The 16,672-nt window shown below is 35.3% G+C and overlaps 1 long non-coding RNA gene across 2 annotated transcripts in view; it reads left to right on the forward strand.

Annotated features, from left to right (window-relative positions):
* Nucleotides 1–16,672, forward strand: part of LOC114017579 (uncharacterized) — a 631,873-nt gene that overhangs the window by 354,876 nt on the left and 260,325 nt on the right. For both annotated transcript variants that reach the window (XR_008730719.1, XR_008730720.1), the window contains exon 4: nt 1,574–1,639. This is a non-coding gene — a long non-coding RNA (uncharacterized LOC114017579). The remainder of the gene's footprint in view (nt 1–1,573; nt 1,640–16,672) is intronic.

Consider the following 16,672-nt stretch of genomic DNA (forward strand, 5'->3'; position numbering starts at 1 on the left):
CACTTTTATGTTTTAGAAGCCTAATCCCTCAATACTCCTAGCATTTAAAATGGCCTTTCATTTTGCAAGCTGTTTCTAGGTTTTCTCATAGTGGAAAATGTTTAAAGAAAAAAAAAAAAGAGAGAGAGAAGATTTTAATTTCACTGCTGAGCATGTTATGACTTTCATTTATTACTTCTTACTATGCACTTATCCTGACACTCGCCCAAAGTTCTGCTGGTCTATACTTGGTTGCAGTCTTTTATCCAAGCCTCTCCTAGTATAACTTACTGTTTTCTCCATTTTGATCTGGAGGCCAGATAGAACTTCATGTTTTCTTTCATCTCAGTTATATTCTTGATAAACCTTCCAATAAAGTGTTTCTTTTGCAGGATAACTGTATCTCACCTTTTGTATTCAATCTCAGCTTAAGTGTTATATAAAGTATGTAACATGCTGGTGAAGTTTAAAGCAAAACACTATTCTCTCTAAGTAATCCTAGAACTCTCACGAGGAGGCAGGAAAATGGAGTAACAATTGAGCTAAGATATCTTAATAGCTGTAAATACATACTTATTATTTTAGGTCTAAAAAAAAAAGATAGTTTTCGTCTAGAATTACAACTTACCTTTTCATTGGTTGTATAATTTTGGGGTCTTAATAGCTGAGGGCACATGGCCATGGATTTTTCATTCTGTTGGAGCATGTAAGGAGTCACTTTAAGAATTCAGAGGCACTTTATGCATTACAACAGTTATCTGTGGGCTTAACGGCTTTCAGGGATCTTCAAGGCCCGACTTGGTCAATGTGTAAAAAAAATCATGATGTTTGCTATTTCAGTTACTAGAAACTGATATTTCCATATAAAGAAGGGAAAATACAAGTAGGATTACCTGTACAATAAATGATACGAAATGCTTTTTCGTTTGCTTCTCTTTATTTTCTTTTTGCTTTAGCGATACCCTTTTTACGTCAAAACTGGAATATAACAATGGAAGAGAACCCATTTTTGCAGTATTTGATCACTAGCTTTACATGTAAGAACTGTTATTGGCAATCTGATCAGATTTATATTTTTCTCAGATACGATATGTTTGATAAGTCTAACGGAATAAGTGATGAACTGGTGGTACTGTGACCTTGATTTCAATGTTTTTAAACGTCACCAGAATTATGTCCAATGCATATCTTTATTATCTGGTCCTAATCTTTGAATTTTACTTTGCCAGGAATAAAAGAATGTGTCCTTACTGTAATAACTTGTGTCTACTACTGGAGTACTAGAATGAGTTAGAGCTTGTTTTTCATTTATTGGGGTTTTATTTGTTCACACTCTGAAATACTGTTATTTTTTTTCCTATGGTCCCAAGGCAGCATTTCTTAGCTCATTCTGTGACAGTGTCTCTATTAAGACATAATTTCCACTTGTCCTGCATTTGTGATTCTTAATTCATGAGGGGAGACAAAAATAAAAGGAAATATAGATCTTATTGTGGGTATATTTCTTATTTATAGTACAAAAAGATTCTTATTGCAATTAAAAGTTTATTTTATATTAAATTAACATATTCATGTTGTTTTGACTTCTCAACAGGCAATAATTTGAATTCTAACTTCATGCTTTCATTGAGAACATAGATTCTACAGCAAGGAAGTAACGGTAAGTGTTTACATGTTATAACTTCTCTTCTTTTTTTTTTCTTGTGTGCGGTTTTGTTTGGTTTTTTTTTTAAATAAATACGTTTTTTAGAAGTCTTTGATGCTTACTCTAAGTGTGTCCTGGAAAACCATTATGACTACCAGCTACAGGCAATACGGAAATTCTACAAGTAGGGTGTCTGTTTCAGATGATTCTTCTTCAGAATATTCATTTATCTTTCAGGAAAAGGAAAACCAAATCGGAGTAAAGGCTTCTATTTCACTTGGCTGTGATTCTTAGTGCTTTCACTGAATACCATAATTGTATTTTTTATAAAATATTTTTTAAGTTATTAGAAAATAGTGGAAAAGTTTTACTATGTTTTAATGGGTAACAGGAAACCTGGAAAGAAGAAAGATGTTATGTTCGTAGTGTCAGTGTTCTGAAAGAGTAAACAAAGGTACAGAACTGGTTCATGATAAGTGATTTCCTGGTTATTGCATTTGTTTTTTGCAGCCAGGGTTAAAAATAACATTGGACACGTGCCATCAACTATCATTTTTAAGTCTTCATTCTCTTTCCTGAAAACACTATTCTTTTTAAGAGCTGTTAACAGTCTCCATTCAAAACAATGCACAGTGAAGTTACTGTGTATGTTAAGACTTTATATCCTTTGTAGATGAATTTTAAACACATACCTGTTGTACTATTGAACATAAAAGTAAATGCGTTCCGGTTGCTGTGTTTATCACCAAGGGATTGATTTGGGAAGTTTATCTTTTATTAGCTTCCATTTTGGCTTCAGATTTTATTAGACATCAAATAAGTATTGTTGGAGGGAAACAGGCAGTCTTGCACTGAGAAGCAGAGTGGGATGTTGCTAGTTGGTGTTTCTGGCCTAAGGACATCACAGCCTGGGGCAATGTCTGGACAAGATCATAAAAATAAGCCCTGTAGTATTTGGAGGGGTCTGTAACAATCAGTGTCATTACAGAACTGTACTATTCAGTCTATTTTTGGTGGTGGGTTTTGGTTTCTTGTTGTTGTTGGTTTTTTGGTGTTTTTTTTAACTTAATACTAAATCTCTACCTGTGAGGTATCAAAACCAATTATACTAATCATCCACCTCCATAAGTTGTGGTACGATGAGTTGAGATAAAAATCTAATTAAACTTTTTAAGGATGCTTAGTATATCTCTTTATTTAATAAAATTATCTCCAGCAATTTTGGTGTGTATATAAATTGATGTAGAATCAATGGTTCGCTGTTTTTTTAACGGAAGAGTCAGTGGTATTGGGAGTGGGGGACAGTGCATGGAGGGATCAGAAATCAGACTAATCTGCAACATGAAAATCTTGGACTGATGTAAGATGCAGCGTTTTAGGAAAGGCTTCATAACCTTTCCCACATCAATTTCTTCTTATAGGGTGGTGGGTTTTTTTGAAGATTTATTATTTGTTGCTGATGGTCTGTTGTACTTGAAAGCAGCAGAGACCTTCTGAAGGATCTCTACAAATATTTACATAAAATGCAAACTGCATCTCTCCTGATCATCGCAAACTTGTTTAAACTGGCTTCCTGATGGCAGTGTGGTCTGTGCGGCGAGCAATGGTCTTTCTGCATGACATGATACTATTATTTTTTGTAAATATGCTGAGGGTGTTCAGGCTTTGTTTTCTAATTTGTGTAATTGAAATGAGATTGGGAGTGAGCGGGTGGGAGCACATAACCCTACCGTGACAGTGTTTATTGAAGTAGTTGAGTTTCTTCCAAAGAAAACCTGGGACTTGTCTTGCGGAGAAATCGATAGGAAGAATTAGGTTTTCATTTTAGAGCTTTGTGGTACCTTTTTTTTTTTTTTTTTTTTTCTTCCTTGATACTAGCTTTTATTTTTAACGGGGAAATATGTTTGTCACCAAATGTTATGGCATGATTGAGCCAAGGCATACCACTTGTCTGTAAGCAGTGAAGAAATACTAAAGATGAAAACATCTGCTAGATGTAGAGGTGATATTTTGTTCCAACATGGGGACAAATGCATTTTCAGGGTTCATAGGAGTTGCTTAACAGACAATATTTGATCTTGGGTATGAAGATCCATATTCTGCTTAATGGCTTACAGGTCTATCCCTTGAATATTTTTGGATAAAAAGGGAGGACTCTGTTGCTTTCCTACAACATGATACTGAAATATTCTTGCCTCACTACCAGTAAAGAAATCTTGTTTTGTGGCAATGTCTAATGCATAGACTAAAAAAAAAAAAAAAAAAAAAAAAAAAAAGGAAGAAATGATAGCAAAGCAATTCTGTCCCCTTCTTTCCCCGATTCTTAAAACATCTAGAGGCCCAGTTATAGTTTATCCTGAAAACTCAGCAATTCTAATCCATTTTGTTTAAAGAGACCCTTTGAGGATTGCTCCAGTAACTAAGGTTAACTTTTATTTGTTTTCTGCATTCAGTTATATTTTTTGCCTGTGTAAAATACCCTATGACTTGAAGGAGATGAACAGCAGGGAACCCATTATCTAGCTGTCTCTTTAGATTACTATTCTTATGCATACTCATTGTTTAACTAAAGAAAGTTGAATACTAGAAGGGATATTGCATTTTCAGTATGTTACGCAATACTGTAGATGGTTGGCTTTCATTGAATCAGTAGCCTTATATTCAGAAATAAAGAGAAAGCAACAGATTATACTGTAATCAAAACCTCAAAAAATCAGTGGGTTTGGATGCCGCCTTGGAAGTTTTCTCAGTGGGAGTATAATTGAAAAAACAGTTTTAAATACTTGAATGGGCAAATTCACTGTATCCCCTGGAAAAGGAAACATGAAATTTTGGTAGAAATGTCAGAAAAGGATACCATCCACCATTACTGCATTACGCTAGTAAAATTACTCAAACTTTTTTCAGTTTTTGTATCTTCCATGTTTTAAAGTTCTATAAATTCTGATCTTTCTAATGCCTGGTTTTGGTGGTTTTTTTTGGTTTTTGTTTTTGTGTGTGTTTGTGCGTTGTTGTTTTGGTTTTTGGGTTTGGTTTTGTTGGGTTTTTTTATTATTTATTTTTGGTATGTACATCTCTCAGTTCTATTTGTGTGGTGTTTCAGGTATTTTTCCTCTCCAGTAATTTGCTATATTATCTTTGGTAAAATGTGTAAAGAATTCTCTGTAGTTCTCAGCTCACCCTGAATCAGAGCCAGGGGAAGGGGTGGGAATAATTCATGTGAGATTTTTGTTCCTTTTTTTAATAGTACAGATTTAGCTACCAATAAAAAAATTAGAAAGATTGTTATCTCAAGGTTGAAGAGTCACAGTGTGGACATGAAAGTGCTTCTCCCTTGATTTTTGCATCTCTAAAATGTGAGGAAACTGGGTAATCCATTTTGTTTCTACAGAATGCATTTTACTTCTGTCTGCCCATGTAACCCATCTATTTCTGGTGCTTGCACAGTTCAAAACCCTGTTGTTACATGTAAGCCCAGTGTACGGAAGCACAGGCCCCTTAAAAGGAACACTACAATAATTATAGAAAGTTTATTATTTAAATATAGTAATGTCAGTCATTTTGGGGACATTGCTTTTATTTTACTTAAAAATGTAAAATAGTGTATTCCAATTCACTTAGGTGAGACTTTTGTAGAGCAATAACTGATAAAAAGATCCTGTGATACTATTGAACCAGATGAGCTTTGAGATGAGTGCATGATGCGTGTGGATTGGGGGGGGGGGGGGGATTAGCTTTTTTGCATAAAAGAAGCATTGTTAGCATGGAATCAAAATTATGGCAATAGTCTGGAAGATATGCTTTCAAGGGTTACTTTCACAAATGAGGGTCATAACTAAAAGGCTCTTCAACTAGCACAGAACACATTAAACTGGAAGAACAAACAAAAAGCTGGTGTTGGCAGATCAAAGAAAATGAAAACATAAAAGATACTCTTAGAAGATCAGTTGGCCTTAATATCAGAATTGTAGTAATATCTTTTCTGTCTTATTCTCTTCTGGTTTACCACTTTCATGTATACCTTGATTATTTTAGCCACTGGTATAGTTTCCTTCAAAACGTTGTCTGTTTGCTGCCTGGAATTTAATGGGATAGTGAGCTTCAAACTTATGAGAAGATACTTGCATTCTTGTTTGAGAACAAAGTGTTATCAGTCTTAGGAGAATTAATTAAGTTCATGTTCTAACGGGAATAAAATTTTTGGCTGATTCTCTTTTACTTTGTTCAATTAACTCTAGCAAAGGTAAACCAAACATTGAGGAGTGTATCCAGCACATATAAAATGTACTTCTCTGTATATATGTAACTATACGCACAGGGACTTTAGCACATGATAGCTGTAGAAAGTGAGGTGATACCTGGCTGTTTACTAATAGTGCATTTGTTCAGATCAGTCACAACATGCATTTCTGTACAATCAGTAATTTAAAAGGTTTCAGGTGTAGGTGCTTCTAGACTAATAAGGACCATCTATGGTCTGAAGATAAAATTGAATCTGTCAACCCACAGACCATTCTTTACCTCTCTCCTTTTCTTTTTCTGTTTTTTCAACTGAAATTCTTTCAAATAGATAGTGAATGAGAGGCCAGAGTAACTGTTCTTGCTGTTTGTTTTTTTTTTTCTTTCATAAGGCTTTTTCACTCATTCATTTGACTGAAAATAGGTCCACGCTATAAACAAGATAGTCCAATGTGTAAGCACTTTGTATCTTTTGACATTCTGATGAACTTACTACTCATGCAACTGGCTTTCTGCATGTGACTTGGGCTAGGTGCCAGCCTCTACGTTAAGCACAAATGTCTTGTGTAAGAGGGTTGGCCTAAGCTTTGATAATTACAGCTGCGATTCTGGTCACGCAGGAGTTGAGGGGTCAGGCTTGAGATTGTAAAATGCCTCTGTGAGACTGTAGCCTATGTCCTGACTAAAGCTGGGCAGACGGTCACTCTTCTAGCAAGGGAACTTTTTCCTAATTAGGGGGCAATGAGCTGCTCCATTACAGGGAAATCTGTGTCAAAAAGACTGAAATGAAATATAATTAATTTATCTTTCTATCTTGAATTAAGATGGCATTAAGCTACCACAGAGCTTCTACATAGCAAATAGAAAAAAGCACCCACGCAAACAAACCCCCACCTTGGGCGGTCCCCAGATTTTTAGGAGAGAGATAGTAGGGAAAAGCGCTGGTCCAAAAACCATATATGTAAATAGTAATAAACTCGTATAGTGAATGTTCTTGCTCATAGTTTATGCATGTAAAAGTACATTTTTGCTATTACAAATAAAGTCACTCTTGTTTAGCACAAAATATTTTCCTCTTGTCATCGAAATGTAGACTGGAACATATATATCAGTGAAAATTTTCAAAAGATGTTGTTGTCGGGAGCACTGCTTGTTGTACCATAAAAGCCGCTGCTGGCTGCAAAACTGAATGGGACACAAATGTATTACTCAAAATATTACCTATACAATTTAAAATTAACATCAATTTCTGCTTCCATTAACATGTACAGATTAGCATAAAATAAACTTTGCCTTAAGAACTGTGAGGTAATTAACACAAAAAACCAAAACAAAAAAGATTTCCATCTTGGGAAAGGCTCTAAATGAAGATGGCTGGTGGCAAAGCAGTAAAGCAAGCATGATATATATTTTGTTATGCACTTTCCAGGCATCTACTTTGGGCCAATTTTTCTTTTTTTTTTTTTTTTTTTTTTGGATGGGGGAGAGGACCATTTGCTGGGCAAGGCAGGCCTTTGATTTGCTGCATATGAATATCACCGCAGAAAAAAAATTAAAAAAGCATTATTTCAGATTGCTGTAGTAAAAATACATTTTAATTGCTGCCTCCCTTCTGCAAGCCTTTTGTTACAGAGTGGCAATTATGGGAATCATGCTACAGTGTGTGTTAGTTGTCACTTTTAATGCTTAGCCATTAGCTACAATGTCAAGTTAAATTATGAGATTTTGATATTTTTCAGATCATCTGACACTGCTTTTCCTCAAACATCAAATAGGTTCACTATTGCAGAATACCCAGAACAGTCTACAATTTTCCTCTTTTTTCTAAGTGGGGAATATTTTTACGACCGTATTCTGGTGGAGTGCACTTTCCTGTTTAGTGCAGAAGGGTTTTTTTGGTGTCAAATGGATAGAGAATCCTATCAAATCAAGGGATCATAAAAGCTAGTTACTTGACACTGTAGTATAAAGTATAAGATGGGAAGTACAAAACAGTGGCTTTGCCTGGAGAGCTCCTAGCACCTCTCCTGTACCAAGGTCCTGAACTTCACCAGGAAGCATGAATAAATCCCCTGCAGTCACTAGAGACAGATTTATTTATTTCTTCAACAAATTAGTCCAACAGCTGGACATTTTAGAAACTATTATACCTTTCTCTCCTGTTAGTAACAGGAAATACTGCTTGTGTGGCATTCAAATGTGTGGGTTTGCCTTGTTCATAGTATGTAGCCTAATAATTTTAAAGATAACCTCAGCAAATATCCAATATGCAGTTCCAATGATTAGTATTACATACAGTATATTTTAAAATGAATCAGTATAACGCTGCATCAGCATTTCAAAGACTCCTCATGATTACTAGGGCCACAGAGGGGAGAATAAAGTGTGGAGAAGGTAATTAGAATGACCTTGCATTACTGAGCTGGTGAGTGGTACTGGATCTTTGTCCGCAGGTAATGCAGTTTTTCTGTAAGACGCTGCTTATCAACAGCGTATGCATACAGATATCAATGAAAGGTAGTGTGAATACCTACTTGTGAATATAAATAACCAAGTATTGCTTATATTTTCCAAAAGATTTACAGTTTAACTGAGCTATTAATGAAGTATTTTTTTCTTATCCTTATTTTTGTTTTCAGCATATTCTTTAATTATTACTGTGTTAACAAGATTTTTACGTTAGTGGTGCTTTAAATTGGGCAGTGTGCCTTCTCTAACAGTTAATAGCAGAATTCAGGTTACAATTCACTACTATGTGTTTAGGTTAATAATGGTTTATAACTTACCATGCCTGAAAATTTCTATAGAGGTAACACTAGATCTTGGTTATCTTTAAAATAGATTATTAATATACATAATCTACAAATGCTTTTTTGCTTCTTAGTTTGCATTTTGTTTTTAGAGTTAGGGAAATGCTAACATTTGTCTTAAGTGACTTGTTTAAAAGTAGCCTACAGAATGCTGGCAGCCTTCTAAAATACATGTAAAGGAACACTAATTTTAGTTGGGCATTGAGTTGTATTTTCTCTTCCCAGTATTTTTTGCCGTTTACTTGTATTGTAACCATGGTAAGCTATGCGGAACTCACTGTGAAGTGGTCTACTCAGAATGTGCCAGGTTGTCTGTAAGCAGCCTTGGGACACGAACGTTTGCTTTGCGACTACATAATTGCTGCACCAACATTTATTTACCCAGGATACGAAGTGATGTAATAATAGTGTTAAGTTGATTGATAATTCTGAAACTGTAAGGTTTATCTGTTGACCATTCATTAAATTTTTTTTTGTTTGTTTTTTTCTTTTGGTTTCAGGTTTTGTTGGGTTTTGGTCTGGTGTTTGTTGGGGTTTTTTGTGATTTTCTTTTTTTTTTTTTTTTTTAACTTCTGATCGCTGTTTGTATATTGACTCAGTTTTGAATACATTAATCTTCTAAAGAACAATTGGACTTTTTGTCTAAAGTACATTGTTTAAGATAATTGTCTAAACCAAAACTGATGTGGCCTCTGGTATGGGATTTTGAAAATTAAACCTTGTAGAATGGACTAAATAGAAAAAAATTCCCACTTTTCTTTCTCTTCATGCAAGTGGATTTATGTTAGCCCACTTCCTACCCATATTTCACAGTCTTGGCAGAAATGAAGTATCAGCAATGCAATGCCTAACACATGTTTTTATGCATTTGTTATTTTTTATATATTCTATAAATGCATATTTATATATAATGTATTCTGTATATTATGTAACTCACGGATATAAAGCTGTCTGCTTTATATCCGTGAGTTTTCAATGCTTTGTACATTGAAGATCCATGTATACCAAATAACTTAAAAATATTACCTGCATAGGAAAACTACTAACAAACTCCCAAAGTATTTCAATACATAACAACAGCAGTTACCAAGAACAAGAAGGTGTTTCAGCTCCACAGAAGGAAAAACTAATTGTCAGGTAGAGGGGAAAAGGTCTTAGGAGACAAATACATTGCTAAGGGCAGAATTTTCACCTCAAGTCTATGGAATTCTATGGAGGATTAATGTATGTCCCAGTTTCAACAAGCTCCTCTGGAATTAAAAAAAAAAAAAAAAACCAACACAAAGGAAATATTATAGGTTCTTTGGAAGAAGAACTAAGCTAAATATGAAATCTACTGAAATATGAGGTCCCTGTCACAGGGTGATTTCATCCTATGAGCTGGTGCAGTTTACAGGGAAGGGAAAAGATCGACAAACTGCCTAGCTTTTCATTTGCAAATAGTTATTGAGAAAATGCATCATTTTGACAGTCTTCTGATTTTATGCTAAATGAAATGTTCACTTGGGATTTATCATCCAGTTTAAAAGATTTAAAGGCTTACTGGAATAAAAACGAAACCAAACAAACCCCACTTAACTGTAGAATTAAATTAGTTTCAAATAAAGCAAAAAGTAATGTTGTGGGTATTTAATTTTGACTATTACAAGTTCCATTACACATGCACTGGAGTTATCTTTGTTTTGTGTATCTCACTGGTCAGTTGGTGTGCTGAATAGGAAAATTTATCATTTGTAAATCTCTAATTTAAAATCTATTTATGAGGAGACCAGTGTTTACAATACAACAAATATAAGCCTCTTCTCAAAGTTGTCAAGTAACTATTGTAAAGGGGTTTTTTTACCACAATTTAAGTGGACATGTCTAGGCTTGCAAATGATGTATAGAGCAATCCATTTCTCTTTCCTTATGGCAAACAAGGTGGCATTATGGTTTGGCAAGGCACTGTACGCATAGAGGTAAAGACCATCTCGAGGTGACAGTAACAACTGAAGAGGAGCCACTCCTGTTAGTGGTTGTAACCTTTTAACGGGGACTTGTCCTCGTTGTCATATTTGTTCTTTTAGCTGGTACTGTCCAGTACTACTTATTGCACCAACTCACACAATTGTGGAGCTCGAGCAGCAAAATAGTCCTTGAATTGCTTCAGCTGTGATTTGAACCCCTGTTGAAATGTTCCTGAGTACGTTTCCCTGCTTCCTGATCTCGTGTTGGGCATTACAGGAAGACTAGATTCAGATTCACACCAAGTCTTGTGGATTAATTATGAGATTTGTGAGAAAGAAATGTCAGAGTTTAAATAGATTTTATTTAATTAGATTTTTGCAGAAAATATATACACAAATTAATTCCCCAAAACAACAAATTTGGTTCTTTTCTTCAGTGTATATAGACTTCTAGTTTTACTCAAAACTGAGAAACTACACAAGTTATTTGCTTCTACTGTTTAGATGTTGGCTTTCTTTAAAGCAAAGTTGGAAGAAAAACAGTGACTGAAATCTAAATTTTCTCTAAAAGTATTTCAAATGTCAAGGCTGTTGGGGTTCTAGTACGTAAAAAACCTATAATAGGATGTATGGGTATTAATTAGTGCGAGCCAAGCTACAAAATCAGGTACCTGCACCTGTAACACAAAAAAGAAATGTTTTCCCCTAAATTCAAAATACTGTAAGGCAAGTATTATAAAGCTTAGTATAAATGCAACATAGATCTCTACCAGGTGTTTTATTAAAAAGACACCTCCTAGACTATACTAATCCATTGTCTGAACTGCAATCTTGAGGTCTTTTCTTCTAAAACCAGGAAACCACTTTTTTCTTTCTTGAGACTTAATCTTTAAAAATCATCATGCTAGGGTACTCCTGAGTTCATGTTTGTTACACAACTTTAAGTGCATTCTTTTGTAATCCTTCACTTGACACATTCAAGAATTTCCAACAATCAATTCACTATACTACACTTAAAAGCATGTCTTGTAATGTAGCATATTCCAACAGGCATTAGAAGAAATGTTTTCCAGGACAATTCAAAACTACATTCAGATGAGAAAACTAAGAGGTATAATATAGTGTAGTGTTATTTTTCATGGCTGGAGATATTTTTTTATTATTTTTTTTTATTTATCAGCTGAAGTGTTCTGGGAATCTTAGAGTAACTATGTACTAGTAGAAATGATTCGAGGAACAATGAGGCACATACTCATAATTGCTGTCCTAGTTTTAAATTATTTCACAAGAATTCCCCAAGGACTCATATTGCTTTTCATAGTTTTAATATGGAAGTGGTCCTTCCTAAGGAAAAACTTGTAAGTATAGACAAATTAAACTCCTGTTCTCTATTACTAGCTTGTTTTGCATCCACGATTTTAACTTTTTTTTAATCATCTTGAAAAATTCCAAACTTGCATGACACAAAGACAACTTTTGTGAATTAATGCTTTGTATGGTACCTTAGTTTTCTCTTCTTTGCATTTATTCTCTCTTTGATATGTGGTGAACTCCATAAAAATGTGATCTATAGGTGAATTAGCAGGGGGGAGGAAGTAATAATTTTAAAATCCTACAGCTTCTTTCTGATGGCTCTAAGAAATACAAGAGGAACTGGCAACAACCCTATGATCTGAAAAAGCATTTTATCAGCAGTTTGACGTGGATCTATGTAAAGAATTAGCATTAAAGCAAAGTCTGGCTTTCTCCTCTAAGAAATCAATTACGTTCTTTGGCCACAGCTGTGTAACGGCTAGAGATGAGTATGGCAGTGTTGCAACCTGGTTAGTTTGAAAGGGACGAGAAATCAGGATATAGATTTACTCAGTGTCTTTTATTGGGTAGCAGTTCTGCCACTGGTCTTCTGTCCATCACTGTTCAGAATTCACTGAAGTCTTTGGCTTCACTAGCTCCCCCTTTTCACTCTTTGGTGGCTTCAGACTGTAGATTACTCCAGGACTTAGGGTGAATATCTCAACCCAGACCCAAGGTTTCCTGTTCCACTTATGTCTTTCAGCTATGTGGCTAACTCTGCTTAAGAACTTCTGGGACCTACAGAAGGGTAGTAATTTCCATTGTAGAAATTGCACTCATGAAAACCTGAAATATGAAAACACTCCGTATTTCATATCCAGTGAGGAAGATTTTCAGAGGTTTTGAATTCTGAAAACAAAGCAGACGCAACATACTGGAGATTAGTCATTACACAAGCTAGAATGACTTTTGGAAATATATTAAAAGCTTGCAGGACCATATTATATTTTCAAATTTGTGATGCTTTACAAGCCTAGGTAAGCTTGGGAATTCTGTTTATTACAGTATGCTCCCTTTACACAATTTGCTTAATAATAGATTGTGCAGATTTTCAGATCACTTTCTTAAAACCTGGAATTGAAACTGATTCCACTAAATATGACTTAAATGTGTTTTAAGTTTGTTAAAGTAAGAATATAAAAGTAGGAGCACGGAGGTCTTGCTAAACTCCAGGTGCTCAAAGTGAGAACAACCAATATGTAAATTATTGAGTTTTCAGGTCAAATGAAGCTGAGTATGTTTCTTGAAGCAATTCGCATGCAGATTGTTACAGAAGGCACAGATTCTGAATTAGCAAAAATCAGGATCTCAAGTTAGCACTCTATTACTCTTCAAAATCAAAGAAACAATAAGAACTATTTTTTAATAACTCTAGCTGTGTAGAAGGAGTGTTAGGTGGTTCTCTTTTTTTAACAATGCAAGTTCTAAAGAAACATGTTAAATAATATGTTCATACTTTTCATATTTGGTTTCATATTTCTTCTCATTGTTAACCTACATGGATATAATTCTTAATGGTTTTACATACTGCAGTAATATTGGTTCTGCAAAGTAGACCAGAAAAGAACCTTGTTGACCTTTCTTTTTGATGAGGAAGTTAATAGTAACTTTGACAAGTTCTATCTAAGTGTACATGAATACTTCATAGAGCTGAATGCAGCTCTTAATCTTAGAGCTATTGTGCCAAACTTTCTGCAGAGCAACTTCTATATTTTTTTAAGGATTTTGTCAATGTGAAGACTGAGTCTAAAAACAAACGACAAGTGAGGTGACTTTAAAAATATTCTATATTTTTTTAATACTTGTGAGTTGCTAGTGTTGCATACTGATTCATACAGATTGCTTCAGAATTCTGCTAATAAAAGATTGGGGTGACTATTTTTGATGTAACAGCGTGTAACACTTCTGTAACATGTATCATCCTTTGGAGGGTGGGGAGAAGTCTTACTTTCATGAAATACAAATACTGAAAATATCCTAGGTAATGCTAAACTGAGGTCTGACTCAACATCTGTGGGTAACGAGTATTTGCACTAATGCAGTATGCATCGCTTAATGTACAATGGAGTTGATCTAGACATACAATATTATTCCTTAAAACTGTCATTTTTACAATTGCTGTTTCTGATTTTCTTTCAGTTGTTTGCCATGCAGTTCCCAAATGTATGCTGTCATATCCCATTTTCTTTAGCAAGTGAGGGATTTGAGGTTTTATGAGTTTATTGATCTCTGATACAAAACTATACTTTTAAACCAAAAAATCCCAATATTTTTTTTTCTATTCAAGGCTATGTCCATGCTTTGTGTGTTATCTGATAGGCACTTAGTAAGGTTTTTCACTTAAGAGGTAGGGAGAATCCTTCAAGGAGCCATATATTCCATGTCTGAAGAAAATTGATTTGGTATAAAAGCAGGTCCTCACTGAAAACAAGCTAAATAACTGGCACTGAATATTCTGGTTTGTGTGAACTTGTTAGCAGTTTTTGTTTGTGTACTGTTCAAGTTTTTCAAACCAACCTAACCCCTGCCCACCCCACCCCAAATACAGTAAGGATTTTATGCAGTACTTCAAAAAGAGTTGTGTGATTACCTTTTCTGTTTTTTTTCCCCCTCCCTCAATTCCCCACTTTCCCAAGTCAAAGAAAATATTAATTCACCTTTAATAGGTAACAGTAATCTCTTTTTAGAGACATAGATCTATATTTATCACTATGGATGCAGACACATGATCAAACTATAACAGCTTAATGAGCTGCGAGGCTTAGGCAACTGTGGTAGGTGTTGTGGACGTGCCTAAGAGAGGTTTCTGATGGACAGAAAGGGACATTTCAGAACACACAGAGTCAGAAATGTCTGCTCCCTGCTAAGTTTCAACTAAGCCAGTTCTTGTTATGCTGTGAAACTGATGGTGTTGTATCAAATTCTTGTGTTTTGCTGTTGGTCTTGCTTTGGGCGAACCCCTACTGCTCTGTGTTTGTTTGCCTGTGTAAAAACCCACATCTGTTTACTTTGAATTGTTAGGAATTGTTAGTATAGGGTTTTCTTTGAAGGTTCAAACTCTTCTGGAGCAGGATGCATCCCTTAAGAATGCAACCACCCTTTTCCTACTCTGTTATATGCAGCCTGGCCTTTTAGGGCAGTAAGGGATGCTTGGGAGCATCAAAAGCTCCCTTTTATTTTTAATTTTTAAAAATTTTTATGTTTTTTTTTAAATATTTTTTATTTTTTAAAAGAGCCTTTTATCAAAAGCACTGCATGGCAACACCTGAATTCAACCTGCAGCTCTCAAAACATGACAAGGCAAGGAAATGCTTTTTGGATACACTGGTCATAGGATGTAGAGACTTCTGCGCAGGGGCAATCTATTATTTTGGGAAACTTGCCTGATGTTAGTTTTACAGGGGATACTAGTAATTGCTCACAAAGCAACTGTGACTTTGGGGGCTGTTATGGCCAACAGAATAGAGTGCTGGAATCAAGTAACAGAAACAAGACAAGTTAAATGGGAGCCTGTTAGCTGTGTTTTGGGGAAAAAAACGTCAGAATCCAAATTTAGATCACTTTATTTAAAATGGCTACTGGGACACTTATTAAACTGCTCTTACTTTATACATGCTTTTTTTCAGGGATCCTGTTTCATGTGCATGCACAAGGATGTATGCAAAATGTGCTTATTCTAAGTTTAATATTGAAGTACTGTATTTGGGGTGGTATTATCTATATTAATTGAAAAGTTAACACCCACAAAATGTATCATTTTATAGCTAGAGAAGACTAAATTTGTTTTCTCACTGTGATATTACTCATTATTCCCTTAATCTGTGATTCTCAGATGAATTAATAGGGTTTTATTTTAAGAATGGGAGCATAGACCTCTGAACAGGGGCCCTGGGATAACTGAGTCTTGGACTTGGTTTTCTCTGCATATTTTCACTGATTTAAAGTTCAAGTATAGTTCTAAAATACAATCAGATTCCTCAGGAGATATGTACTCCTACCCTTTGAAAAGGGGTTTGTACTTTTGAAATGAAGTGGTATAAAAAACAGGCATTTCTTTCTAGTATATGCAAGACAATCTTATTCATAGCTTTATAAGTGAACCCGTGAAATGTAAAGAAGGAATTCTCCAGCCTTGTTAGTTTTGTAACCTCCTTTAAAAAGGAAAGGGTCTTTTCCTTTTAGATAAGCATGCCGCCCTAGTAGTTTGGTTTGGGTTTGTGTAGTGAAAAGCAACTTTTATTTTGGGAGGTGTAATAAATGTTAATTTGTTTACTGTTTTCTTAGCTCTGCAGAAATTGAGGCTAAACTTCCAGGGTAGGTTGGGTATATTGCTGTAGCTCAAGGAAGCCAAGCAATAAAACAATTGTATACACTCCTTACCTGTGAAATTACTGGCAGTGTGCTTTACATTAGCACAAATTAAGAGCCACAAGAAGTAAGTTATTGCTCCTACTCCAAGTCTTTCCTTTCTGTGCAGTTCAGCCTCCGTGGAGGGCAGGCAGAACAGCTGGGTGTCTGCAAATGGGCTCAACAGGAGCAATCTGTGGCTCAGCGCGGTGCTGCAAGCGTGGTGTGCTGTGCCGAGGCCAAGGTTCAACAGCAGGCTGAGTCTGGCTTTAGGGCTCCCACTCTAATCAAGAATGTTGCAGCTACGTGATGATAAGCACTGATCCAGTACAAACATATTCTGCTAACTCGAC

The sequence above is a fragment of the Falco cherrug genome, chromosome 1, assembly GCF_023634085.1.
Source record: "Falco cherrug isolate bFalChe1 chromosome 1, bFalChe1.pri, whole genome shotgun sequence".
Lineage (NCBI taxonomy): Eukaryota > Metazoa > Chordata > Aves > Falconiformes > Falconidae > Falco > Falco cherrug.